This window comes from Hyaena hyaena, unplaced genomic scaffold (assembly GCF_003009895.1).
Source record: "Hyaena hyaena isolate Hyena2069 unplaced genomic scaffold, ASM300989v1 scaffold_394, whole genome shotgun sequence".
NCBI classification, from domain to species: domain Eukaryota; kingdom Metazoa; phylum Chordata; class Mammalia; order Carnivora; family Hyaenidae; genus Hyaena; species Hyaena hyaena.
Window position 1 is genome coordinate 1,366,576 of NW_024081026.1, and position 15,891 is coordinate 1,382,466.

Consider the following 15,891-nt stretch of genomic DNA (forward strand, 5'->3'; position numbering starts at 1 on the left):
GAGTAGAGCTGACCACAATATTATATTAGCTTTGGGTGTGCAACATAGTGATTCAACAGTTACATAAATTATGAAGTGCTCACCGTGATGAATGTGGTTCCCATCTGTCACCATACAGTGTGGTTATGATAGTACTGACTATATTCCCTACGGACAGAGGAGCCATTCAGTGTGCCAGGCTTCTGGGATATGGAACACACAGGAATGTTGCACCCCATGATAGCCTCACAATAGTGTAAAAACCTCTGTTTGTGTCTACAGAGGTTAGGCTAGTCAGATTAGCTGGAGAGGAAAACAGTGAGACAAGTGTAATTAGTTTGTTCTTCTCATGACACCTTCAAGACCGGCCCTACCTCCACTCTGAATGGGGTGACCCTTTGGGCCACACCACCCTCTCCAGAGCTGACTGGACTAGGGAGAGTAAGTCAGAATTGCTCTTCCACAAGACTGGTATGGACACCTCGAAAGGGCTGTTAAAGCATCATAAACTCAAAGCTGTTCAATCACTGTATTAGTCACTGTTCTCCAGAAAAGCAGAAACAATTGCCATGTATGTAGATATAGAAGGAGATTTATTATAGGGAATTGGCACATGCAGTTATGGAGGCCAGCAAGTCCCAAGATCTGCACAGTGAGTTGGGTAGCTGGAGACCCAGGAGAGCTGATGGTTTAGTCCCAGGCAAAAGGCTGGCAGCCTCAGGATCCAGGAAGAGCCAATGTCCCAGTTTGAAGGCTGTGAGGCAGGAGGAATTCTGTTACTTAGGTCAGGATTTTTTGTTCTATGTAGCCCTCAACTGATGGGATGAGGCCTCACCCACAATGGGAATGCAATTTGCTTCATTGAGCCCACCAATTTAAATCTTAGTCTCATCCCCAAACAGAAACACCCAGAATAATGTCTGGCCAATATCAGGGCACCTCATGGCCTAGACAAGTTGACATATAAAATTAACCATCACAATGGCAAAGAGAAGGGCCAGGTCAGCAGCGGGAAGCCAGAACCCAGGTGAGACCAAGCAGGGAAGCGCTTCCCACAGTTGCAGGGAAAGCCAGCTTAAAGAGCAGAAAATGATCATTCTCAGTGAGGAATTAAGATGAGGGATGGACAGGGTACTGATCCCAGATCTCATGAGAGTCCCCTGTGTCCTTCCAGCCCCCCTCCTTTACTGAACTGGTTTGGGTAGGTTTCTCTTTCTGATGGCAAAACCACCTGTGGTTAAAACAAGCACACTGTGGATATCTTCGAGTTGTTCTAGATAGAGCCGTTCTCCCTGACTTTAGACCAGCCATTAATCCAGTAACAACCATACTGAGTGCCATGTACTGCCATGTTGTATACCCCATACCCTTGGTCCTTGGATAATTTACGCCTATGGTTTGATTGAATGCAAGCACCCACACGCAGCTAAAATAAAATGTTATCATAGGATATGGGTTTGAATAAGGTGCTTTGACCTGTAAAGCTTAGGGACAAAGAGAGTTACTCAGCTAGTGAGAGATCTCACACAGCTGCTCAGTGTCTAGTTCACAGCACAGTTTTACTCTTCTCAACTCACTTTTCTTCAAGAATTTTCTGAGGAAAATCCTATGTTAGAGAATTTCCCCGAACTTAGGAATTTGCAGGGGCCCAGGCTGAGTTCCTTCCAAATGCTGTGTCATGAACTAGTTTTTAGACATCTCTGTCAACTCCTCTACCGTCAACTGTTTGGAAGACAGGCTCCATGCCTCGTGCAACTGTGTGGCTTTTATACCCAGAACGCAGTTACCTCAGACCTCGCAAGGGCACAATCCATTTTCAAGTTCATTCTCTCCTTAAATTCTCCCAAGATCATATTATTCTCAGCTTAAGCTAAGTTATGCAGCAATAACAGAAAATTTGCAAATCTCAGTGTTTACTGCAGCAAAGTTTTATTTCTCATTCATGCTGTACATGCACCGTGGATCAGTTACAGCCCTTCATGTCATCTTCATCCCTGGATCCAGTGACAGAAACAAAGAGACAGACCACACAGTGTCTCCTAAGGTGTCCCGACAGCAGGGACACAATGGACTTTTGCCAGCCAAAGCAAATCTCATAGCCAAGCTTGACGTCAATAGGGCAGGGGATGTATAGTTCTTCCACAGGAGGGAGGGGTGCCCAAAATCACATGGCCACGCCTGGCACCAGAGGACAAGGATGCATAATCCTTCTTCTGAAAGAGACGCCAGATTATCAACATTAATACTACAGAGCACACTGCTTTACAAAAATAACAAAATTGAGATGAAGCAATTGCCTGATCAAACATCTTATTAGTGGCAGACTAGTATTTAAAGGAAGTCTTAGGATTCTCCAGGTGCCAGAGTCCTTCCACTACACCACACCTGTTTCCGGGTCTTCCTCTGGAGAAAGGCACCTCCAGATCTGTATCTTGTGCCATGCTCCGGTAGTGTTCACATCAACCTGTCACACTAAAACATTGGCCCTTGAATATTTTATTCATAAGGATCATATGTCCAGGGGAATCGAAGTGAGCCAAGGCAGACAAAGTTAGCAAGCACTAATGGAGGAATATAGATAGAGCCAATATTTAAAGTTATCAATAAATGGAGCCATTTAAAATTTTTCTTAGCTTAAGCAAATCAAAGATAAAAAGGAAGTGGTGGCACCTGAGAAGGACAAGAAGTTGTCACCCTCTAACGTGCAAAAGATAAGAAAGATAGGGCTGCCTGGGTGGCACAGTGAATTAAGCACCTGATTCTTGATCTCAATTCAGGTCATGATCTCATGGCTCATGAGTTCAAGCCCCACTTTGGGCTCTGCACTGATGGCAAAGAGCCTGCTTGGGACCCTCTCTTTCCTTCTTGCTGCTCCTTTCATGCTTGTGTGCTCTCTCTTGCTCTCTCTTTCAAAACAAATAAATAAGCTTAATTAAAAAAAAAAGAAAAAGAAGCAGCACAGTGCTATCTGCTTGCAGTACTTCAGGGTGGTGTCTACTGGGTTCCTCTGACCATTGGCTGATTACACCCTGCAGTAGTCAGAATAAAGGGTCTGGGAAGCAGAGGCACGGATGCCTGGGAACAGCCAGGCACCAATAATTTAGAAAGGGCCTTAATCATGGCCTGGTTGGCATTTCCAGAGTTCATGATTCCCATCACCACTAACAGCACCCATCCCAAATGGGCACCCTCGTGGCTGTGGCTAATGATCTCTCTGGCCAGTGAGTAGTTTTGCTCAAGGAAAAAGTCTGACTGCATACAGGTGCCCAAATCTAGAAAACAAGTCAGAATTCGCTGGGTTTTTTTCTGGATCATTTCATTTCCTTAAGTTGCACAGATGACATGTTTGGTCTTCTGATGGTACTGGCTACAAAAAGTTCAGTGTTGTCACACTCAACAACAGGTTCTCTACAGAATACTTGTTCCCCATCTCTGCCAACATCTTAAAGAAGATCGGGTTTGGTTCAAATACACATGGTAAGTCAAGAATCCAACCTGCCTGGGATGAATCAGACGGCACAACTGTGAGGAAACACATATCATCCTGGATGTTCTTCCAAGAGAATGTGCAGAAAATGCCACCCTTCTGCCAAACTACAAGCTCCTTTCCAAACTGCACCACTCTCTGCCCTCCAACCAAACACCCAGCAAGCTGAAGTGTGCAGGTGGCTGTGACCAATTCCTTTGCTGCCTTGGGACACCCTATACCACCTCTCCTGGGTTCTCTTCAGCATGCCGGTATACAGGCAACCCCGGGGGTCTTTGAAGGAAGAAGAAAAAAGGCTCAAAGGGGCAATTTCCACAGCATCTTCCTACTCTATACTGCTGGTACACAATCAGCAAGTCTCGCTGTTGAGAGGGACGTCTCAAAAGAAAATCCAGAAAGCAGGCTTAGAATTGTAGCCTGGCTACAGGCCCCAGTGTGGCAGATGTTTGTACTCACGAGCATGTTAAATACAACACTTCAGTACTCAGTTCATTCACAGGCCCGACGTCCATATGTGAAACCGGACACAGGGTCATGCAGAAGAAGTCCCTGAAAGCATCCTCCAAAATACCCAAAGCTGCAGTCCCAAAGTGACTATCATTTCACTACTGTGTCGGACATGTTAATAACATACAGGCCAAAGGCCATTATAAAGATTAATGTTAATATAAATGATCCATATTAATAGTCAAGGGAGTGAAGAAGATTACAAAGCAGAGCTATGGTCTGATAATAAACCAAGAGCATTTAGCAGGCAACACAGAAAACATGGATTTACAGCTGAAGTTCTCCCCCAGTTGGGCAGCAGTGATCTCTCAACACTCAGACTACATGTGTTTACTGTGGCCGCCATATGTCGGCAGGCATGCCAGAATAGGCCAAGTATAGAGCTGAAGGGGGTGTGATGCCTGCCCCCGGGAACTTGCCTAGTAGATGAGATTTCACACATTCACCAATGAGTAAAATGACGCCCCATAGGTGAAAAGTGCCACAAAAGAGGTGCAAATGAAGCATTTTAGGATGCCTGAAGACAGACTGCTCCCCTACAGTGGTGAGACCTTGGTTTTATGGAGAAGAGATATTTGAGCTAAATCTGAAAAGGAGGTAAGGATGCAGGTTGTGGAGTTGGGGACAAAGAGACTTCATCGGCTGCAGCCATGAACATAGCAGAAGTGCTAGGGTCTCGCCCAGATCTCCCTGGGCGTGCGGGGTTCCCTTCACTGAGCTGCTGGGGCTTTGGCTCCTCATGGCTGCTCCCAGTTCCTTCTCTTCTCTGGAGGCTTGTCCCTGGCTGACCAGAGCACCCCAGCAAAGAGATAACCACAGCCTGCCTCTGGGGGTGGCTGACAGCCAGTGATACATAGAGGGGCACAAAAGGCCAGGCCCCTTGCCTTCAAGTGGGCACAATTCTGCAGTGTGGTGCAGGAAGATACCATCCCACTCCAGTGGCTCAGGCTGAGGCCAATCTCTTTACCCTGGCTTCTCTCCCCTCTCCCATCTTGTTTCACCTCTTCAGTGAATCACAAGTACCCAACCCCTGTCTCAGGCTTTGCTCTAGCGTTCCCTCCTGCAGCTGCACAGGTCACTGCCAAGGCTTTCCTGGGATAGCCTGCAAACTCCCCCAGGAGCCACCCGTTCCATCCCCCACCCTCTGCTAACTTCCTCTCCTCCACCTGCAGTCATCCCCTTACTGCTTCCATGCCTCGTACCTTACTTTTGATCTTCCCCCTGCTCTGAAAGCTTACTCTCCATTCGTCCATCTCTTCCAAGATCTAACTCAAGTTCTACTTATTCCACCACCTGTACCTCAAGAATATTTTTAGGTACTTAAGACAGGTGCCAAAACATGTACCTATTCTTTTGTCTTTTAGACAATTAGATCAGAACTTAATCATCCAAATAGATGTTGCCACTTTCAAAGTACTCATCTTGAGAGATTAATCACTTCCTCCACTACAGCCACAGCCCATCATAATTTGAGGATTCCACCTCTGAGTTGGCTTCAGAGTATGTCATCAGACACTAGTGAACACGCAATAGCCTCCAGCAATTCTCTGTCCTTTGAATTTTTAGGGAATCATTCAGAAATATGACTGGCAGTTGCAGGTAAGTGAGAGTTTATATGTATTTTGTAATTCCACAATTCACACACTTAGGCCTGACCCTTGGAAAATAGAACCCTTTATCCCACAACCCTGCCCTAAACCCAACCAAACCCAGTGATGGCAAATATTTGCCCTGTGAAAGTGATTTTTATTTCATTTATGAGACATTTGGATTCACACTTGATGAGTAATGCAGGTATTGATTTCTTTATTCCACAAATATTTATTAAGCACTTTCCACATGCAAGCCCTGTGCTATAAGGCTGTAACATCAGGGAAAACATGGTTTTTACTCACATGAGGCTTAGAGTCTACTTGAGGAAAATACAAGTAAGTGGGCAGTATTTTGAAGGATGATTAGGAATTTGCTAGACGAAGAAGTTGCCAGGATACGAGGGCAGGAACTAGCTGCAGGAAGGCATACATAGAGTTTGGCATGACGAGGCCCGTCTTGTGAAGGGTGGACTAGAGACTGAGCGCAGAGGTGAGAGGCACTCAGGTCGCTGAGCGGCCAACAAGGGCTCAGTTGAGAGTGACAGGAAGTCACTGAGGACTCGGGCTGTGAGAAAAAATAACCAACAAAGCAAAACCATATCATGTGAATCAAAACTCATGAAATAGTTGTGATATGTGTGTGCTCAGTACCTGTTCACATGTGCCAGCCTGATTAATCCTCTTAACTCCATGAGAGACACATTCTTGTGCCCACTTCAAGACCGAGGAGGTTTGGTAATTTGCTCAAGATCATACAGTTTATAAGTAGTAGAATTGGGATTCATACTCTATCTCTCCACATCTCTCAACTCCAAAGCCCAGAATGACCGCCTTAAAGAAACTCAGCAAAAAATATGAACAGATACATCGTTTCAAAAGAAGCTTTAAATTCTGAATATATGTACAGTATTCGACCTGGGCAGAAATCAAAGCATTGGAGAGTTAAACAATAATATTGAGCCACTTTATACCCATTTAACTAGTAGGAACATTAATAACCATGCATGCTTCCATCTAATTTGTGTCACTCAACTATCATTAATACATTGATGGTCATATTGTAGATTTACACAAATCCTTTGGGAAAGCAATGTAATAATATATATCAAATCATAAAAATGTCCATCCTCCTTTATTGCCTCTAGGAATTTATCTTAAGAAAATATTTCAAAAGTAGACCCAATGTTTATCATTACAGTATTATCTTTAAAAGTGCAGAATTGAAAACACCATATATGTGGCATAATAAGACAATAGTTTGGTAAACCATCATACAGCAACTCAATGGAATATTCCATGATCATTTAATATGATCCTTACAAGGATTGCCTAACACATGTGACTGTCACATAAAAAGGTAGAATACGGTACACTATTGACATTCATGAGGAATATGGCCCAGTATCTTTGCAAATTCCCAGATAAGTAAAAACCATTGTAGCATACAATTTCCCCCTTTAAAATGCAGTACCTAAAAATGTTAAGTAACCCCTTAAGACTCTTAATGTATCTATGAGTTCAATATTTGCTTGTAAAACTATATATATGAATTCTGCCAATAAAATAAGCTGTAGATTGCATTATATCACTTTATTAATGTACTTACCCAAATTTCCTGAAATCTGCAAAGAAACAACACCTTTATCATTTCATGAGAGTTCCTTGCAAGTCCATACACAAACACAAAAGCTGTATTGAAACACTGCTCCCAGCAATGGTGGGCCAGGCTTGCTCACTGACTCTGGATTCTTACCTTTTTCACTCAACAGTTTTGAGACCCAACCATTTCAAAATCAAACCCCTTGCAAAATTACAAATTATTACAATCTTTGAAGTTCCAGGCAAATAATTGAAATTCAGAATGTCAATTCAAGAATGTCAACAGTCAACTACCATCGATAATTACAAACCCATTATGATTACAACTACTTGAAAATGTAGACACATAGCCAATGCTGCTTGGAAACACAAATGCCTGCATTTGGGTGAAAGAATTATAAGCAATATTTTCCTTTTAAAACATTTATTAAGTATTATATTGCTCTTTTATAATAAAGTTCACACAAAGATTTATTACTCTATAGCCACATTCTTCTAGATTGAACTCCATTGCCTTGAGCCCTTTGGTATTTTATAGTTTTTAATGTGTTTTTATGGCTTTAGGGTTACAATAAATGGGTCAAGACTGGAAAATTAGTAGGCACTTGCTGCAGAACTAACCATATCATACAGCTTTCAACTAGAGATGTCAAAATCAGGAACGCCTTGGGGCGCCTGGGTGGCTCAGTCGGCTAAGTGTCTGACTTCGGCTCAGGTCATGATCTCATGGTCCGTGAGCTCAAGCTCCGCATCGAGTCCTGCACTGGCAGCTCAGAGCCTAGAGCCTGTTTCAGATTCTGTGTGTGTGTGTGTGTGTGTGTGTGTGTGTGTGTGTGTGTCTGCCTCTCGCCTGCTTGTGCTCTGTCTCTCTCTGTCTCAAAAATAAATAAACAAAAAAAATTCTTTTAAATCAGAAGTGTCTTTGTGCCCATGAACACTGATTACAAAACTGCATACTTGAGTTTCAAAGCTGCCTCTCATTCACTCAAATAAAGGAATGTGTCTATGATTCTTGGCCACCCACTGATTGATTTGACAGGAACTACAGGTTATACCTGGGGCTCTATCTTCATGACTCTGGGAGAAAGGAAGGAAGGGAGGAAGGAAGAACAGAAAGAGAGAGAGAATCATATGTTCCTGCTAACAAGCATTGTGAACCAGTTTTCTTTTTCTTGTTTTCACAGCAACTTGTGTTGATCTAGGGATCATTCTACCTGTCACGTGCATGTCACCCGAGATAGAAGGGGAAGGCCGACAGAACAGGTGAGAGACGCTCCGCCTACATATCAGTGTGTAAAACAGTCATAAACTGGGCCTGATGATCAGTCATACAGCAGCATCTAACTAAGAAAGCAGATGTTTTCTGTTTTTGCAGGAGGGGACAGGGAGGGAAGAGCCGCAAACGTTCAGGAGCATGAACTTTGCAATTTGTAAATACTCATTGTTTTTTCACTTAGTATAAATAATAATAATAATACTTCAGAGAAAGAAATTCTGATGTCAAAGGATAAACTGAAAACAGCCTAAGAGAAATGTTAGTAACAAAGATTAGTGGGGATGGGGAATAGCAGAAATTACTGTATTTAGCTTGGATCTTGAAAATTGTGAGTTTTCCATGTTTTGAATAATGGAATTTCATAACCTCTTTAAACTTTGGGGTTATGCATTTTTTAATGAACCAAATAAATCCAATAGAGGAATGGGTTGGAGGCTTAGGATAAGAAGAAGGGAGAAAATTGAATTATGCAAAATGAATAAGTTCTGGAGATCTAACACACAGTATATGATGATTATTAACAACACTATAGTGTATGCCTGAATCTTTTAAGAGGATAAATCTTAAATCATCTCAACACACACACACACACACGTGCTAACCCTGTGGAGGTCACTGTCACCTCTGTTACTTATCTGGATCATGGTACTCATTTCACTGTGTGTACATATATCAAAGTATCAAGTTGTACCCCTTAAATATAGACAATTTTATATGTCAATAATATCTCAGTTAAGTTGCCTTTAAAAAGAGAGAGAGAGAGAAGAAAAGAATGTTTAAAACATTTTAGGAGTATTAGCACCTCATTCTTTACCAAACTATCATTCTACCCCTGTTGGAGTGAAGGGCAGTGAGGAAAAAGAATAAAGCACACTAAGATCACACCTCAGAGAGCTCAGGCTTCTACACCCAGGACACCTCCCACCCCTGCCCAGCTAGCAAACTCAACCCCGACTGACTGTCCCCATTGATCAGGCACAGCCAATCCTCATCCCACTGACTCCACCCTCTTACAGAATGGAAATGCGAACTGGTTAGGTAGCTAATTGAAGAGTGCGATGAACACTGTGGTTAACTTCCTGACAACCACACCTCCACACTAGTGTAAATACGCAATCAGGCTACTATGGTCGCCAGCCAGGAGCTGCTTCAGGAATGTTCCTGGAACATATTTCTGCTGGCAATCTCCTGGGGAAGGCTTCTCTCTCATGAGAGACCATCCCTGGCAGAGGAACTCTCTTATCATCCAGGGGCAAGGAGGTATCCTTTCCCCAGCAAGGATCACTCAAAGGACGGCACAAGGGCAAGGGGAAAGATAGCAAAGACCCTGGGTGGCATCACTGGGCTGCCAAGCCCACCAGCCCCACAGCCAGCCCAACTTCTGGACTTCATGTTAATGAGCTAATAAAATTCCTAAATGTCTACCCCAGTATGAATCAGATTCAATTTCTTTTTCATCAAAAGCATCCTGACAGATGCAAAAAGCCAGTATCCAAACTCAAGTCTGTCTGATGACCAAGCACCTTCTCATGCTGAAAGTTTTCTAGTCTGAGAGGCTATCTCTGATGGGCAGAGATGCGATCGTAGGCAGATTACCTCTCTCTCCCTTCTACCTTTTACCTCATCTGAAAAATGGGAATAATATTAGTCCTTGCCATAAAAGATGTTTGAAGACTAAAGAACATTTCCATACAGTAAGCACCCGGTGTCCCTTAGCTGTCATGAGAAAGGGGGCCTCATGACTTTTGACACCTAGATCCTTTACAGAATTTTTATGTTTTGAATAAAGTGATTTTATTTTCCCCTGATTTATTATATCTATGTCATAATCAAAATATTGTGTTTCCTTGATGTTTGTCCTTCTCTGAGCTTTCAGCTTTCTAATTAGTGACTGTCCTCATTCTTCTTCGAGAAAACACATCATTGAAGAAAACATTTAAAATGTCACCCACAGTACTGCATACTTAATTGAACTATTTTTGCTCCTTGATATTACCTCTTCCATGTAATATGTACATAGCCACAATGACAGTGACCATTCTACTTTGCTGTTATTTTTACCTAACTCATAGCACATTTCTCTGTATTTCTACACATTCTTTGTAAGTATTCATTTTAATAGTTCTATGATATTGCTATAGCACAATTCACGAAACACTCTCCTAACATTGGTAGTTTTATTTTATCTTAAAGATAATGTAGCAGTAAACATTTGCATTTATATCTTCTTTGATTTCTGTGAATTATTTCCTTAAGAAAAATCCCTAGGAGTAGAATTACCATGTCTCGGGTGTGTATTGTCTTTATGCCTCCTGCTGTATAATTCTTTCCAAAAGGATTGTTCCAGTTTGCAACTATAAACTTTATCTTAACTAGTCAAGACTGAAATTGAGTCCCTTTAAGCAGTGACTTGGTTTGAAACATCACAGAAGTCTTTGTACTTTGGTGAAATCAGTATTTTGATTGCCTTGCCATGGTTTCAAGCTTTATAAGTCAAGTTCTGTTTTCTTGCTTTGAAAGTTCCCCCTTGAACCAATCAGTCTTTTTTTCCCCCATAGGCCATGAACTTTTAAAAGCCTGTCTGCTTTTATCTCCTTGTCTCCCTTCATGAATTTAATTGGATTGATATATACCCCCAAGGATTCGTAAATGGCTCAAGGATACCATTTTAAATGGATAATCTAACCCAACTTCATACTTCCTGTGAGAGGCACATTTCTAGTCTGGGAGTGAAGTGATACAATCACTCCATCCAGATGGGGCAGCACTGATTTCCCCAGGTCCTTGGAAACCCACTGACCACTTCATGAATACCTGGGACATTAATTGGTGAAGTTACTAAGAAAAATGCATCCCATGCCAAGTTTAAGGTGGACCCTCCTCACTCCTCCATATAACAAAAATAACTACCCTCCTTTTCCTTTGGTGCATGGAAAGTGGGTTTGGCTATGCAAGGATGGGTCTCTTGGGGGTGTGTATTTTTCTCTGGTTCTGAGTTTACTTGATTCATGGGCAGACACCTCTCGGTCATGGGCAAGGCAGCTAACACAGCCCTGGATGCTCCTAAAGGGACTTTGTCTAGTGTGCTGGGAGGTCTTTCCATCTTCTCATGTTTCTAATAATGATCAACCCTAATATAAATGCAGACGCGAAAACACAAGGCACCATGACTAAGTCCTCTAGCAGTCGTTCAGATAATGCAGAGCATGCCTATGTTCATTTTTTCTCCTCCAGATCATCATCCACATGAACCCACAGCATTTAAAAGTTCTGGTAGAATTCCCAAAGTATGTCTAGAGACCCATTGGAGTTACAAAGCTAAGGTTAAGAAACACTTCAAGTTGAAGGATATAGAAATGTTTTTTGTTTTTCTGTAAAAGATCAGATAGTAAATATTTTCTATTTTGAGGCCCATATGGTCTTTGTTACTACTACTCAACTCTAGTAGTACAAGAGCAGCCATAGACAATTTCTAAACAAATAGGCACAGCCATGTTCCAATAAGACTTTCTTAGCAAAAAAACGAGTCCTGGATTTGGCCTAAGAGCCGTAGTTGGTCAACTTCCATGTAGGATGTGAATGGTAAAGTGGGAGATTTGCCTATTAGCTCTGTACTCTTCCTATCTGCAAGTTGTGTTCACAAGCCCATTGGCTCATTTCATCAGTGTTTGTATTTGTATGTCATGAATTTTAGGATGTAGATATTGATTCATTCATTCAAAGCTGTATGGGTTTTTGCTACCTATTGTATGCTGTAACAGTGCAGTTTTGTCCTTAATTAGTCTTGTCTCTGTCTATTAAATATGACCCAAGGCTGCATTCTTTGGTGATATAGTTAGAATTCATTAAGAAAATTAAAGCTGAACAGTGGTGGGCAGTATAAATCAATTTCCAAGAACTTCCAATGAGCAATTAGATCTAGCCTCTTCTTTGAGATCTGAGCAGATTGGTTGGAATGGCTTCTCTAGAGATCAGTGAAGAGTTGGAGGCAGGAAAGCTGTCGGATGCAGGAGAACATACTGAGCTAGGAGCTAATGACTGGAGCTGCAAATGTTTTACTGTGTGATCTTTCCTTGGGCAACTTGTTTAATTTCTCTGAGCCTCAATTTCCCCTCCTGTAAAGCAAGGGATCTGTATTAGGTTAACTGGGTGACTCTCAAATCTGCTCAAGCTTTGAACATTCAAAGTTTTGTGTCAACCAGTCTATGCCAAGAGGCTTCCCGTATGCCAGAAAACAAGCAATTTAAAGAGATTTCTATCGTCTAGTGGAGCTCAAATATACATCCTGTGAAGGTCCCTCATTTTGCTTTCACCTAAAACTAGGACATTTCATTCATCTTAGGAACATGATGATCATGAAAATGTACCTGACTTAAAAGTCTTCCACCCAAGATGAAAAGCATACATGCAACTGCAAGTTGCAACCCAGGGTAGAGTGCAAACAGAGGAGCGCCCCACAGGAGTGGGGACAGGAGGTACTGATCTTGGCCGCAAGCAGAAGCATTCAAATTGAGCCCAGTGGGATGAGCAGATTTTAATAAATGTGGAAGGGGGGCAGTGTTAAAAGGCTTTGCTAGCAAAGAATAATTCAAACAGAGAAACATGGTGGGAAGATGCAGGCATCATCCGAACCACATTCAGAGCATGGTCACCTGGTGAGTGGGTGCGCTTCCTGCATCCCACTGCTGTTTGCACACACCTCCAGCAGCTCAGCAACAATAACTGTCACAGCAAACACGCACTGAAGAATTTTTCATCGCATACGAATTTTTTTTAACATTGAGGATGACATTTCAGTTTGCACCTTTCAATTGGCTAATCCTTCAGGATTACAGATCCATGGTTTAAAATAAAGTCAGGTTTGGGCACCTGGGTAGCTCAATCGGTTGAGCACCTGGCTTTTAATTTTTGGCTCAGGTCATGATCTCACGGTTTATGGGATCAAGTGCTGCGGGCTCTGTGCTAACAGATCAGAGTCTGTCTGGAATTCTCTCTCTCCCTGCTTCTCTCCTCTTCTCTCAAAATAAATAAATAAACTCTTAAAATAAATAAAATAAAGTCAGGTCAAAGTGGGACAATAGTGACTATGGTAAACACATGACTCAAACTGATATAAAAAATCATGTCGACACATGAAGTATCAAAAATGTCGATATATAGATCCACTAATAAGCCCAATACTGGCAATTTCATTTCAGTAAAACATCACCTAACATATGAAATGAATGTTATTAACTTGAATGCTATTGATGTTTTTGTCTTATCTATACTTAATTAGATTTTTAATGGTCATATGACAAAAATAAGCATACAGAATGTATATCTACTTTCATATTTTCACATTTTTATAGAACTATCCATAGAAATAATTTAGGTCAACAATTGAAGTCTTTAAGAATTTTTTAAAGGTATTTATTACTCCATCTTCTAAATATCACATCATATGAACTTAGTTTATTTCTTCATATATCAAAAGGAGATGGTAATTGTTTTTTTGCAAGACTGGATCAGTCCCTGGATGAGGTAGATCTGTCGCTGATGCAAGGCCTGAGGATACTGACAACTGGGAAGCCAGTGGTTTCTTGAAGGGGGATCTGGACAGTGCACTTTGTACCCACCAAAGTCCACTCCTTACACTGTTCAGAACCACTTCTTGCTGTCCATTTGGGGATCAACCCTTAGGATTCCAGAGAACACTTCTTCCTGGAGAAACTCAGAGGAAGTTTTGAGTGATGACTCCTATCTCCTCACACTGCATCTGTTATAAGGGCACAGTGGATACTCAGCCTCTCCTTCTTCTGCTATTCCCTACTTGAGTCCTCTTAACTACAGCCACCACATCTGTGGGCCCCCATGGTTTACCTAGGGTCATGACCCAGACCCTCCTTCCTGAGTAGTATGAGTCTCTGGCCACCATGACCTTCTCAAACTAAGGTTGCACCCTCACAATTAGCCAGGGGAGTACCAAGAGGCACTCAAGTGTATCACCTGAGGGCCACATGTATTCCTCCTTGCTTCCATTGTATGATGGCAGCCCTGCTTCTAAAAGCACACAGGCCAGGCCACTGGCTTCTTGAAGCTTTTGGCCACTGGGACACGCACGCTCAGGATTGTTTCAATCCACTTGATTGGAATCCACCCTCATCACAAGCCCTCCCAGGGAGAGCCAGAACACAGAGCTCCTGAAAGACTGAGACTGACCTAGTACGGAACTCAAAACTGAGTCCCCACTGTGAAGACTCTCTCTTCTTGAGCCTCTACTCTAAGCATTTAAACTTTGCTGGCACACCATCCTTTTCTAAAGTGAGATTCCAGTTTTTAAAATCCAGTTTAAAAAAAATCAACTCTGAAAGCAGCATCCTGCCCCCGAGCCCCTTCTAACTTCTACAATGATCCATGGGCTTAAGTCTCTTCACTCCCCTCTGATTGTTATTCCCACGCAGCCCCAACTCTTCCCACCACGGGCTCCCGGAAAGCAAAGGAAACCCAGTAGGATATGAGAAGTACTATTTTCACTCTGGAGAACCAGAGGAACAAAAAGCTACCTGCATAGAAACTCACAAGGGAACCTGTAGAAGCTCTCTTATCATGAAAAATGTCTCATTCGTTTTAGTATTAAAATAACATCACATCAGAATGATATATGGGAACAGTCCTTTATTATTTTTGAAATGCCTTTCTGGAGCATTGTTATCAGAGTCCTCCCATCAGCTCTTTGAGGTAAGTGTCTATTTTGCCAGCTTATCACAAAGTGATTCAGTCAATTTTCCACAGCCAGCATGTGGAGGGAGTCTCAGTACAGAGGTCTTAAAATCTTCTGGAGCTGGATAGGGGACCATAAAGAAATGTCCTTCTGTGCCCTCCTGCCACCACCGCCTCACAGGGCTGGGGTCTCACAGTGGCCTCGCCAGGAGATGAGATGCCGTAGTGCCTGCCTCTCTTACCTCCGTCAGTGGCCTCCAAGGGCCCCCCCAGTGAATCCAAAATCATATACTTGTTTTGGGAACCCAGTTTCATGCAGACTTTACCTCTATCCCCGCCTCCTGTATATTTTCAGCACCTCTCCTGGGGTCTCACAGACAGGATTTACAGTCTGGGCACCATGCGATAGTCTCTGAGTGGGGGTGCGGGGGGGAAGGGTTGCTGGAGTTGAGACAGAACACTTTCTCAGCACCATTCCTCAGGCACAGTCCACTACTGTATAGCTGAGAATTTTCTCAGGAGAAAAAAACTGTTCTCACCATTGCTTCCATCCTTTCCTACTTCCTTTGTCAGAAGCTCAATAAGCCCTGATAGATAGCAAATGTTCTGGCTCTCTGAGGCTGGCTTCCCACAGTTCTGGAGAGGTCCTGGCTAGGGGTCCAACGTGCGCCTGCTCAGGTCATATCCACAGAAGCTCTGGAAGGTGATGTTTTTTTTAAAGAAGACCTTTCCTACATCTCCCTCACCTA